Genomic DNA, 12,093 nt, shown 5'->3' on the forward strand with positions numbered 1-12,093 from the left:
AACCCTGCTCCGTAATATGTTAATTGGTCCTTAATAAGATGTGATTATGTGTTTGTTATGGTTTTGTATGCCATTATGTGAAAATATGTGGTTTTGAATTTCTATCTGTTCACCGTAGGAATATCTGTTTGATTTTACCACTTCGGAAATTTAATTGAGGGCCTTATCGGCCACGGAACCCGAAATTGATTACGCCATTGTGGTTGGCATAATTTTTAGAGCCTACGGTGAAATTTAATTGAAATTTGATTCTGGTCAATTTAAACTGATTAAATTGATAAATTAAGTACCCCATTATTTTATATTAAAATATTTGTTAGTGGGGCTTGTTGTATATTTGTATTGCACTCTCCTTTAGCTCTCTTAAAACTCAAAATCTGAGTTAGACAATTGAGAGTAAGAGAGAGGCCGGCCATGGAGAGAAAAAGGGAGAGATTTGTGTAATTTGGGCTCAAGACTTGGGAATTTGAAGATCTAGCCCAAGATTTGGCTAGAGCTTGAGTGTTGAAGCTCTTAGGTAAGTGGATTCATGGACTCTTACTTGTAATTTGTAAGTTCAAGGGTTGTTTGTGATCAAGAGCATGTAACGAGTTGATTTTTGTTGAGTTTGACGTCTTAGAACTCATGCATGTAAGAAATTACTTTGAATTTGCATGTTTGAGCTTGAAACACATGATTCATGTAGAGTTTTGGTTAAAGCTCATGTTGTAATCACCATTTGTACCATCTAAGTTGAGAATGATGAGCATCTCCCACATGCATGTACAAATCATGGGAGTATAAGTCTTGAATGTTTGAATTTGAGCATGTTGATGATGGGTTTGAGATATTTTGGGACATGCATGTAGATAATTCATGTAATTGAGCCTTCCTAATGTTGTAATCTTGCATTAGTAGCATGTTGGCATGTGTAAATGTGTAATTTGAACCATTGCATGCAAGAAATGTAGATGGAAAACCGATTTGGAGCTCAAGAACACGATCTGGGAAACCCAGATTTTTGAGGTTCGCTCGAGCGGGGTAATGGCCGCTCGAGCGGGGAAAACGTGCTCCCAGCATTTTTGCAGAGTTGGATGTCCGCTCGAGCGGGACACTCCACGCTCGAGCATGGATTTTTGTAGACAGGCCTTCAGCTCGAGCGCTCTATTCCACGCTCGAGCGCATCTTTCGTGCAACCAGTACTTTTGCAGGCCTTAAGGGTCTGCTCGAGCGGAGAAGTTTACGCTCGAGCGGGGACCCTGTTTCCTGGAATTTTGTTCATGCATTCTGTGATTCGTTTTCCGTTCTCTTTCACTTGTAAGCACTCTTAGGCATATGTTAAGCATTGTAAATGAGTTAATGAGATAAGAACAAGCCTAAAGAGGAATATGTGAATTAAAGAACGGATTGAACTGTTAGTGACCCTTTTGTATTCATGAAATATGTAGGGTCAAGCTCCAGGGCGCATCCACAAGCCGATCACTGTGAGTAATATCAATATTTGAAAACTTGTCAATGTCCAATTGTTATTCCCCTATAAATATTATGAGTTGTTAATTGGGATTGTGGACAAAAGTCTGACAAGAATAAATGAATGAATGGGCCGAAGGCCGTTTTGACATGAATGAGTGGGCCAAAGGCCGTTTTGACATGAAAGAGTGGGCTGAAGGCCATTTGACATGAATGAATGGGCCAAAGGCCGTTTGACATGAATGAATGGGCCAAAGGCCGTTTTGACATGAATGAGTGGGCCAAAGGCCGTTTTGACATGAATGAATGGGCCAAAGGCCGTTTTGACATGAATGAATGGGCCAAAGGCCGTTTTGACATGAATGAGTGGGCCAAAGGCCGTTTTGACATGAATGAGTGGGCCGAAGGCCGTTTTGACATGAATGAATGGGCCAAAGGCCGTTTTGCCATGAATGGAAACCCGGATGGACCAAAGGCCAGAATGTTTGGAACTACAGTTACTTGACTTGCATTTCGTATAGTTATATATATATTTGGTTGTTAAACAGAAGTATGAATTGGGCCCAAGGCCGTTTGGAGCATGTTGTTCTACATATTTTTATGTAACTGTTATATTTGATATTATTCACTGGGCTATCGCTCACGCTCATTCATGTATTTGTAGGTGAGCCAAGGGAAGTCCAAACCCAGCCCCAGTGAAGTCTGCTAGAAACAACAGGAGTTTTGGGAGAGTCAGCGTTGTGCCTCGCGCATGAGACCATCCTTGCCCTTTCACTATGTACCTATGTTTTGTCTTGTTGGCAAGGACCTAGTGCATGTCTGTACATAGTCTGTTATAGGTTGACTCGTTTTGGACGATCCTGTCTGTAATGAATTTTGTGAAACCGTACTTTTGATGTGAGTTATTAACGTATCTGAGTATGGTTTGTTTGATGTGCATATAAGCACGGCTCTATGGACAAAGTTTTTAATTTTGCTTCCGTTTGGCCCCCATTAACTCTGTTAAAATACGTTTACAACAGTTTGAGGCCGTAGGTAATCTCATGATTACTGACCGGTTACGTCCTTAACCTACGGGGGCGGGTTCGGGTCGTGACAGAGTGGTATCAGAGCACGAGTTAATAACTCACACACTTGTCCAAAAGAGCAATAAGCGTCTAGATAAGATCTAGGATGCACTCATGCGATAAATACGAGTTTGGTAGCATTGATTATATGCTTAAATGTTTTGTTATGAATAATTGTATGTGTAAGTTGTGAACTACTTGCATTACGAATTATCTGGAAATATGTGCTCCTTAGTGTATGTGTACTTGTGTACCTTTGGTATGGAATATAATGCAAGTTTAATCAGATGGGGAGAACCAGAGGTGATGAGTTAGAGGAATCCTCTACTGCCAGACTAGACAGAATGGAAAGACTGATTCAGGAAATGGCAGAAACTTTGAGACAGCAACAGGAGTGGCAACAACAGTGGCAGCAACCACACCCGCCACCTCCACCTCCGGCACCACCCGTGCCAGATAATCAAAATGATGATCGGATAATTGCTCTCACCAAGGAGTTCAAGAAAATGAAACCACCACAGTTTCATGGTGGACTGGATCCTTTGAAAGCGGAAGCTTGGGTTCTTGGGATCGAAAAACTGTTTGAAGTATTTCCGTGCTCGGATACACAGAAAGTGCTTCTAGCCACTTTTATGCTAGAAGACGAAGCGAGAAGGTGGTGGATGTTGATTGGGTGAAATTTTTGGAAATCTTCTATGATAAGTACTTCCCGCAGTGTGTCCGGGACAGGAAAGTGGCAGAGTTCATGGAACTCAAACAAGACAGCATGACTGTAGCTGAGTATGAGGCCAAATTTACTGAGTTGGCCAGGTTTGCACCACACGTGATTGACACTGATTATAAGAAGGCAAGGCATTTTGAAGGTGGGCTCCGAAGTGACATCCTAGAGCGAGTGAATGTCCTGAAATTGGAGACCTACATTGGGGTGCTTGACCGGCCATTATATCAGAGGCTAACATAGCTAGACAAGCTAAGCCAACAACCGAATGGAAAGGCAACAAAAGACAAGGCTTCTTTTCGAAGAAGAAATTTTTGAAAAAGCAAAACACGGGCTCCTCAACTACTTCCGGTTCTTCCCGAGACACAACTCCCATGTGCAACACTTGTGGCAAAAAGCACCGTGGAGTCTGTTACCGTACATCAGGAGCCTGTTTTAAGTGTGGGAAACAAGGGCATATAGCCCGAGATTGTAATCAGAATAGTGGGAAGATAGCTGCTAGCTCCACTGCATCGATCCCGAAGCCGGGAAACACTTTGAGATCTGCTACTACTGGGGATACAGTGAGACAAGGAAGAGTCTTTGCACTCGTTCCGGGTGATACACGGAATGCCAATGCCGTTGTCTCAGGTACTATCTCGATATGTAATCAGGATGCTTTTGTGTTAATTGATTCTGGATCAACGCATTCATTTGTGACATATGCATTTGCATCTAGACTGAAAAGACCCCTAGAATTGTTGCCATATTTGTTATGTGTGTCTGCTCCATCGGGGGAATCTGTGCTATGTAACTATATATATCGGTTTTGTGACATGCATATTGAGGATGCTACCCTATATGTAGATTTGTTGCCCTTAAACTTTAGACACTTCGATGTAATTTTGGGCATGGATTGGTTGACCAAATATTGTGCTACTATAGATTGTGTGACAAAGAGGGTTGTGTTTAAACCACCAGAACAGGAAGAAATTGTGTTTGTGGGAAATGGGGTAGTACCTCCACCATATTTGATATCTGCAATGAAAGCATGTAAATTGATCAGGAAGGGATGCCAGGGTTATTTGTGTTATGTATTGACTGAACAATCCGTGAATGTTGAATTGAATGATATTCCCATTGTTAGAGAATTCCCAGATGTGTTTCCAAATGAATTACCAGGGGAATTGGTAGACAGGGAGATAGAGTTTACTATTGAAACTGTGCCAGGCACCCAGCCTATTTCTAAAACTCCCTACAGGATGGCTACAGCCGAAATGAAAGAATTAAAAGAACAGCTGCAAGACCTTCTTGATAAAGGGTTTATCCGGCCCAGTACTTCGCCTTGGGGCGCACCAGTGTTATTTGTAAAGAAAAAGGATGGTACCTTACGCCTGTGCATTGATTACCGGGAATTGAACAAGGTAACGATAAAGAACAAATATCCCTTACCCCGTATTGATGACTTATTTGATCAGTTGCAGGGATCACGGGTGTTTTCTAAGATTGATTTGAGATCTGGGTATCATCAGCTAAAGGTTAAAGCAGAGGATGTTGAGAAAACCGCATTCAGAACGAGGTATGGTCATTTTGAATTTCTTGTTATGCCATTTGGAGTGACCAATGCTCCGACAGCGTTTATGGACCTAATGAATAGAATTTTTAAAACCTACCTTGATGAGTTTGTTGTAGTCTTCATCGATGATATTTTGATTTACTCTAAAGATAAACTTGAACATGAACATCATTTGAGGATTGTTTTACAAATACTTCGGGAAAGAAAACTATTTGCTAAGTTAAAGAAATGTGAGTTTTGGTTGGATGAGGTTATTTTCTTAGGGCACGTGGTCAACAAGGAAGGAATTTCAGTGGACCCGCAGAAAATAGAAGCAATTGTGAATTGGCCTACACCAACTAATGTGACAGAAGTTCGCAGTTTCATGGGCTTAGCTGGGTACTACAGAAGGTTTGTAAAGGACTTTTCGAAATTAGTTGTGCCTCTTACCCAATTGACACGTAAAGGACAACCATTTGAGTGGAATAGTGAAAGAGAATCAGCCTTTCATGAATTGAAGACAAGATTGACCACTGCACCAATTTTGACACTACCTTCAGGTACGGAAAATTTTGTGATTTTCAGTGACGCATCTTATAAGGGTTTGGGTTGTGTGTTAATGCAGAACGGAAAGGTTATTGCTTACGCCTCCCGACAGTTGAGGCCACATGAGAAGAATTATCCAACACATGACCTAGAATTGGCCGCAGTTGTTTTTGCTTTGAAAATCTGGCGGCATTACTTGTATGGGGCAAAATGTGAAGTTTACACGGATCATAAGAGCCTGAAATACTTCTTCACGCAGAAGGAGTTGAATATGCGTCAGAGAAGATGGCTAGAACTGATAAAAGACTACGACCTAGAGATTCAGTACCATCCCGGGAAAGCTAATACAGTGGCTGATGCCTTGAGCAGAAAATCAACAGGGAGTATGGCTTGTTTGCTTACTGAACAAAGGGAGATTTTGCGAGACTTTGAAATGTCTGAGATTGAAGTGGTGGTATGTGAACAGGGCGGATTGATAGCCGCTATTGCAGCCGAGCCGGCAATTGTTGATGAGATCAAGCAGAAACAGAAAGAAGATAAGTTCCTTAGAAGGGTAATTGATGAATTTGAAGTAAGCCCAAAAGCAGAGTTCAGTGTTGGGGATGGAATGTTGAAATTTCGAAACCGAATATGTGTCCCAGATATTCCAGAGTTAAGGAAGAGGGTTTTAGATGAAGCCCACAGATCTGTATTTGCTATGCATCCAGGTAATAATAAAATGTATCGGGATTTGAAACAAACCTACTGGTGGCCTAAAATGAAGAAAGAGATTGCAGAGTATGTGTCCAAGTGCCTCCAGTGTCAGCAAGTTAAGGCTGAACATCAGAAACCAGGCGGTCTACTTCAACCTCTGCCTATTCCTGAGTGGAAGTGGGAACATGTGACTATGGATTTCGTTGTTGGCCTACCTCGGACCTCTCGAGGTATGGATTCTGTTTGGGTTGTAGTTGATAGACTAACTAAATCTGCACATTTTCTGCCTGTCAAAACTACATTTACTGCTTATAGATTGGCTACTATTTATGTTGATGAAATTGTCCGGTTACACGGAGTTCCGGTGTCCATTGTGTCAGATAGGGACCCGAAATTTGTATCTAGATTGTGGAAGAGTTTGCAGGAAGCTATGGGAACAGAACTAAGGTTCAGTACTGCATTCCACCCACAGACAGATGGGCAGTCAGAACGAACGATACAGACTTTGGAAGATATGCTTCGCATGTGTGCTTTGGATTTTCAGGGGAGTTGGGAAGACTATTTGCCACTTGCAGAGTTTGCTTATAATAACAGCTTCCACTCCAGCATCGGTATCGCACCATACGAGGCTTTGTATGGTAGGAGGTGTAGATCACCTATTTGTTGGACAGAGGTCGGGGACAGAGCTTTGCTCGGGCCTGAAATTGTACAAGACACCTCTGAAAAGATCAAAACTATTCGGCAAAGGCTCAAAACAGCTCAAGACCGACAGAAGAGTTATGCAGATGTCCGGAGAAGACCTCTTGAGTATGAGGTCGGCGACCATGTGTTCATCCGTGTTTCTCCAATGAAAGGCCAAGTCAGGTTTGGGAAAAAGGGCAAGTTGACGCCCCGTTATATTGGGTCGTTTCAAATTTTGGAAAAACTTGGTCCAGTTGCTTATAGAGTTGCTTTGCCACCGGGATTTGAGCAAATCCACAATGTGTTTCATGTGTCAATGTTGAGGGGTTACCTCCGAGACCCGTTGCATGTGATTGATTATCACCGGATTGCTATTGATGAAAATATGGAATATGCTGAATGGCCGGAAAGAATTGTTGACCGACAAGTGAAAGAATTGAGAAACAAATCCATTCCAATGGTGAAAGTGGAATGGAAGGAACACTATGGGACAGATGCTACATGGGAAAAAGAGGAGGAAATGCGTCTACGCTATCCACATTTGTTTCCCGACAAAGGCGAATTAAGTTTGGAGGACCAAACTTCCTAAAGGGGGGAAGACTGTAATAACCCTGCTCCATAATATGTTAATTGGTCCTTAATAAGATGTGATTATGTGTTTGTTATGGTTTTGTATGCCATTATGTGAAAATATGTGGTTTTGAATTTCTATCTGTTCACCGTAGGAATATCTGTTTGATTTTACCACTTCGGAAATTTAATTGAGGGCCTTATCGGCCACGGAACCCGAAATTGATTACGCCATTGTGGTTGGCATAATTTTTAGAGCCTACGGTGAAATTTAATTGAAATTTGATTCTGGTCAATTTAAACTGATTAAATTGATAAATTAAGTACCCCATTATTTTATATTAAAATATTTGTTAGTGGGGCTTGTTGTATATTTGTATTGCACTCTCCTTTAGCTCTCTTAAAACTCAAAATCTGAGTTAGACAATTGAGAGTAAGAGAGAGGCCGGCCATGGAGAGAAAAAGGGAGAGATTTGTGTAATTTGGGCTCAAGACTTGGGAATTTGAAGATCTAGCCCAAGATTTGGCTAGAGCTTGAGTGTTGAAGCTCTTAGGTAAGTGGATTCATGGACTCTTACTTGTAATTTGTAAGTTCAAGGGTTGTTTGTGATCAAGAGCATGTAACGAGTTGATTTTTGTTGAGTTTGACGTCTTAGAACTCATGCATGTAAGAAATTACTTTGAATTTGCATGTTTGAGCTTGAAACACATGATTCATGTAGAGTTTTGGTTAAAGCTCATGTTGTAATCACCATTTGTACCATCTAAGTTGAGAATGATGAGCATCTCCCACATGCATGTACAAATCATGGGAGTATAAGTCTTGAATGTTTGAATTTGAGCATGTTGATGATGGGTTTGAGATATTTTGGGACATGCATGTAGATAATTCATGTAATTGAGCCTTCCTAATGTTGTAATCTTGCATTAGTAGCATGTTGGCATGTGTAAATGTGTAATTTGAACCATTGCATGCAAGAAATGTAGATGGAAAACCGATTTGGAGCTCAAGAACACGATCTGGGAAACCCAGATTTTTGAGGTCCGCTCGAGCGAGGTAATGGCCGCTCGAGCGGGGAGAACGTGCTCCCAGCATTTTTGCAGAGTTGGATGTTCGCTCGAGCGGGACACTCCACGCTCGAGCGTGGATTTTTGTAGACAGGCCTTCAGCTCGAGCGCTCTATTCCACGCTCGAGCGCATCTTTCGTGCAACCAGTACTTTTGCAGGCCTTAAGGGTCCGCTCGAGCGGAGAAGTTTACGCTAGAGCGGGGACCCTGTTTCCTGGAATTTTGTTCATGCATTCTGTGATTCGTTTTCCGTTCTCTTTCACTTATAAGCACTCTTAGGCATATGTTAAGCATTGTAAATGAGTTAATGAGATAAGAACAAGCCTAAAGACGAATATGTGAATTAAAGAACGGATTGAACTGTTAATGACCCTTTTGTATTCATGAAATATGTAGGGTCAAGCTCCAGGGCGCATCCACAAGCCGATCACTGTGAGTAATATCAATATTTGAAAACTTGTCAATGTCCAATTGTTATTCCCCTATAAATATTATGAGTTGTTAATTGGGATTGTGGACAAAAGTCTGACAAGAAAAAATGAATGAATGGGCCGAAGGCCGTTTTGACATGAATGAGTGGGCCAAAGGCCGTTTTGACATGAAAGAGTGGGCCGAAGGCCGTTTGACATGAATGAATGGGTCAAAGGCCGTTTGACATGAATGAATGGGCCAAAGGCCGTTTTGACATGAATGAGTGGGCCAAAGGCCGTTTTGACATGAATGAGTGGGCCAAAGGCCGTTTTGACATGAATGAATGGGCCAAAGGCCGTTTTGACATGAATGAGTGGGCCAAAGGCCGTTTTGACATGAATGAGTGGGTCGAAGGCCGTTTTGACATGAATGAATGGGCCGAAGGCCGTTTTGCCATGAATGGAAACCCGGATGGGCCAAAGGCCAGAATGTTTGGAACTACAGTTACTTGACTTGCATTTCGTATAGTTATATATATATTTGGTTGTTAAACAGAAGTATGAATTGGGCCCAAGGCCGTTTGGAGCATGTTGTTCTACATATTGTTATGTAACTGTTATATTTGATATTATTCACTGGGCTATCGCTCACGCTCATTCATGTATTTGTAGGTGAGCCAAGGGAAGTCCAAACCCAGCCCCAGTGAAGTCTGCTAGAAACAACAGGAGTTTTGGGAGAGTCAGCCTTGTGCCTCGCGCATGAGACCATCCTTGCCCTTTCACTATGTACCTATGTTTTGTCTTGTTGGCAAGGACCTAGTGCATGTCTGTACATAGTCTGTTATAGGTTGACTCGTTTTGGACGATCCTGTCTGTAATGAATTTTGTGAAACCGTACTTTTGATGTGAGTTATTAACGTATCTGAGTATGGTTTGTTTGATGTGCATATAAGCACGGCTCTATGGACAAAGTTTTTAATTTTGCTTCCGTTTGGCCCCCATTAACTCTGTTAAAATACGTTTACAACAGTTTGAGGCCGTAGGTAATCTCATGATTACTGGCCGGTTACGTCCTTAACCCACGGGGGCGGGTTCGGGTCGTGACAAGTTAGCCCTTTAGAGGTGATCAATCAGCCCATTGGCTTGACCCACAAGCAAAAAAAATAGGAAAAATATTTTTCTTTTTTTTTTTTTTTTTTTTTTTTTTTTTTTTTTTATAGATTTTAGGGTTAGGCACCTCGCTAGCTCTTCAGGGCTTGGGCCTAAATTTTTTGGCTCTGGCATGGCGTGGTCCACTAGAAAAAAATCTATTGAACTTAGCCACAGAAGAGCTTGGCCACCAATTTCACGAGTTAAGCCAACCTTGCCTGAGTGTACCCACAATGCAACTTGTCAGGTCATGACCTATCATCTTCAGAACTAATTAGTAATTTTCCTCCTATGATGGATATACTGATTTGAGTATAGCAAGTGAGTATAGGGCTGGGATAACTATGCTTAAACGAAGTTGATGTTTAAACAACTTAATGAATCTCTTCTTCTAATGCATTTGCTAAAATATAATATTCGGAAAAAATGTGTAGTACCCCTTTATCAATTTTGTGTTGGCTATTTGTATTAAGAACAATACCTTTTTTTTTATCGTATAATTTAGTAAAATTTCAAAATTATTTCCATTTTTATTGAAACAAAAATGAGACACCGAACAAGATTTTGTTTCCTGTTTTCAAAATGTTTGTAAAACATAAACAAAAGATTAAAACATAAACATTACCAAATGGGAGTTTAAGAGCTCAACCTTGAGAAAAACCGAGAAATAGTGGGAGGAGATGCTGATCCTTGTCTTGTTACCCAATCTTTGTTGAGAAGTGTTGATATGAAATGTATTGAATATTTACCACTCGACCGTAGATCCAACTGTGAATACATAGTTCTCTGTATATTGGTTGTATTTTTTCTAATCATTGCACAACCGCAATGACTGTGGATGTACGCCTAATTTTGGGATGAATCACTTTCAATCTTGTGTTCTTGTGTGTATGTATAATTTATAATTCCTATTTTGTTCCTTTCTATTATCGTGTCTCACTCCTCCTGATTAGGTATTCCTCATGGGCAACAACTTGCCAAAGATCTTGATCTAACTAGTGGAAAACTTTGGACTAACCTGTGAGCTACTGCATTGAAACATCTTATAATGTTATGTCTATCGTGATGTTTCTATTTTTTGTCATATTCTTTTTCATTTTCTTTTTCTTTTATGAACTCTTTTTTTCTTTTAAGATTTCACACAGGAAGATTAATGAGGAATGCAACTTCACAGTGAATTTTAATTCTCAAGTGGAATTTCATTGTTTTTGGTAGTACTTGTATATCCTTTGGCTGAAAATGTAAAACCAATTTGATAACATGTTTCAGGATGAAGATTGTCTTGCTTATGGCTTCCCTCCCTTGTTCTGAATCGAACATAAATGGTGTTTTCAAAGGTGCTATCAGAGAAAATGTACCAATTAGAGATTGAGTGTTTGATTGTGCTAGAAATTGCTAGTTAAGTGTGCTTGTTATGTAATATAACTGTTTGTGAGTGCTCGTCTGTAATATCTAACTACTGAATTCACCCAAAAAAATATGTAACTACTGTTTGTGAGGACATTGTTGGAGTATTATTCTGTCTCGTTTACTGTCAAAATATAAAAATGGAGTAGAGTTTGTAACTTTAAATTTACCTGGTTTAAGCAGATTTAGGTGTTTGGTATGGTTGGCCAGCCACTTCAACTGGGAGGAACAGAGCATTTGAGTTAACAATGTATCTTTTAACTTTCATATAGGTTGCATGCATGATACATCACTTATTCACCATGCATTAATAGTTTTGAGTGGTGGAGATATACAGAAAGAATTTTCATTATTGTGATCTTGATTACAAATGAGTAATGTTATACAACTTGGACTACATTGATCTTAAAAACTACTAAACACATATTAGAAGGTGTTTTATATTCATTCAGCAAGGGACATACAAAGTGTGACGGCCATTCTAGATATCAGCGAGGTTAATTGGAGTTCAGTACCTTTTATTGCTGAGCTGCTGCCATTGTTTATTTTTGCCAGCACTTTGACAACTGCAATGTACACGAACCCGCCTGCCGTGAATCCTAGAAACAAAAACAAAAATAAGAACAACAAAAACATACTGGGATTATTACTAATGCTAATGCATATGATACCCTCAGCGTCAAAATGAGCTTGCCCAGATCATTTCTTTAAGATTTTTTACCTCAATCAAAGATGATTGTCCTTGATCTTGGCCCATGACTAAAGCTTGTGCGACAATATCAGTAAGTGGTGATTATTAAT

The sequence above is a fragment of the Camellia sinensis genome, chromosome 11 (assembly GCF_055761805.1).
Source record: "Camellia sinensis isolate YWXY chromosome 11, ASM5576180v1, whole genome shotgun sequence".
Lineage (NCBI taxonomy): Eukaryota > Viridiplantae > Streptophyta > Magnoliopsida > Ericales > Theaceae > Camellia > Camellia sinensis.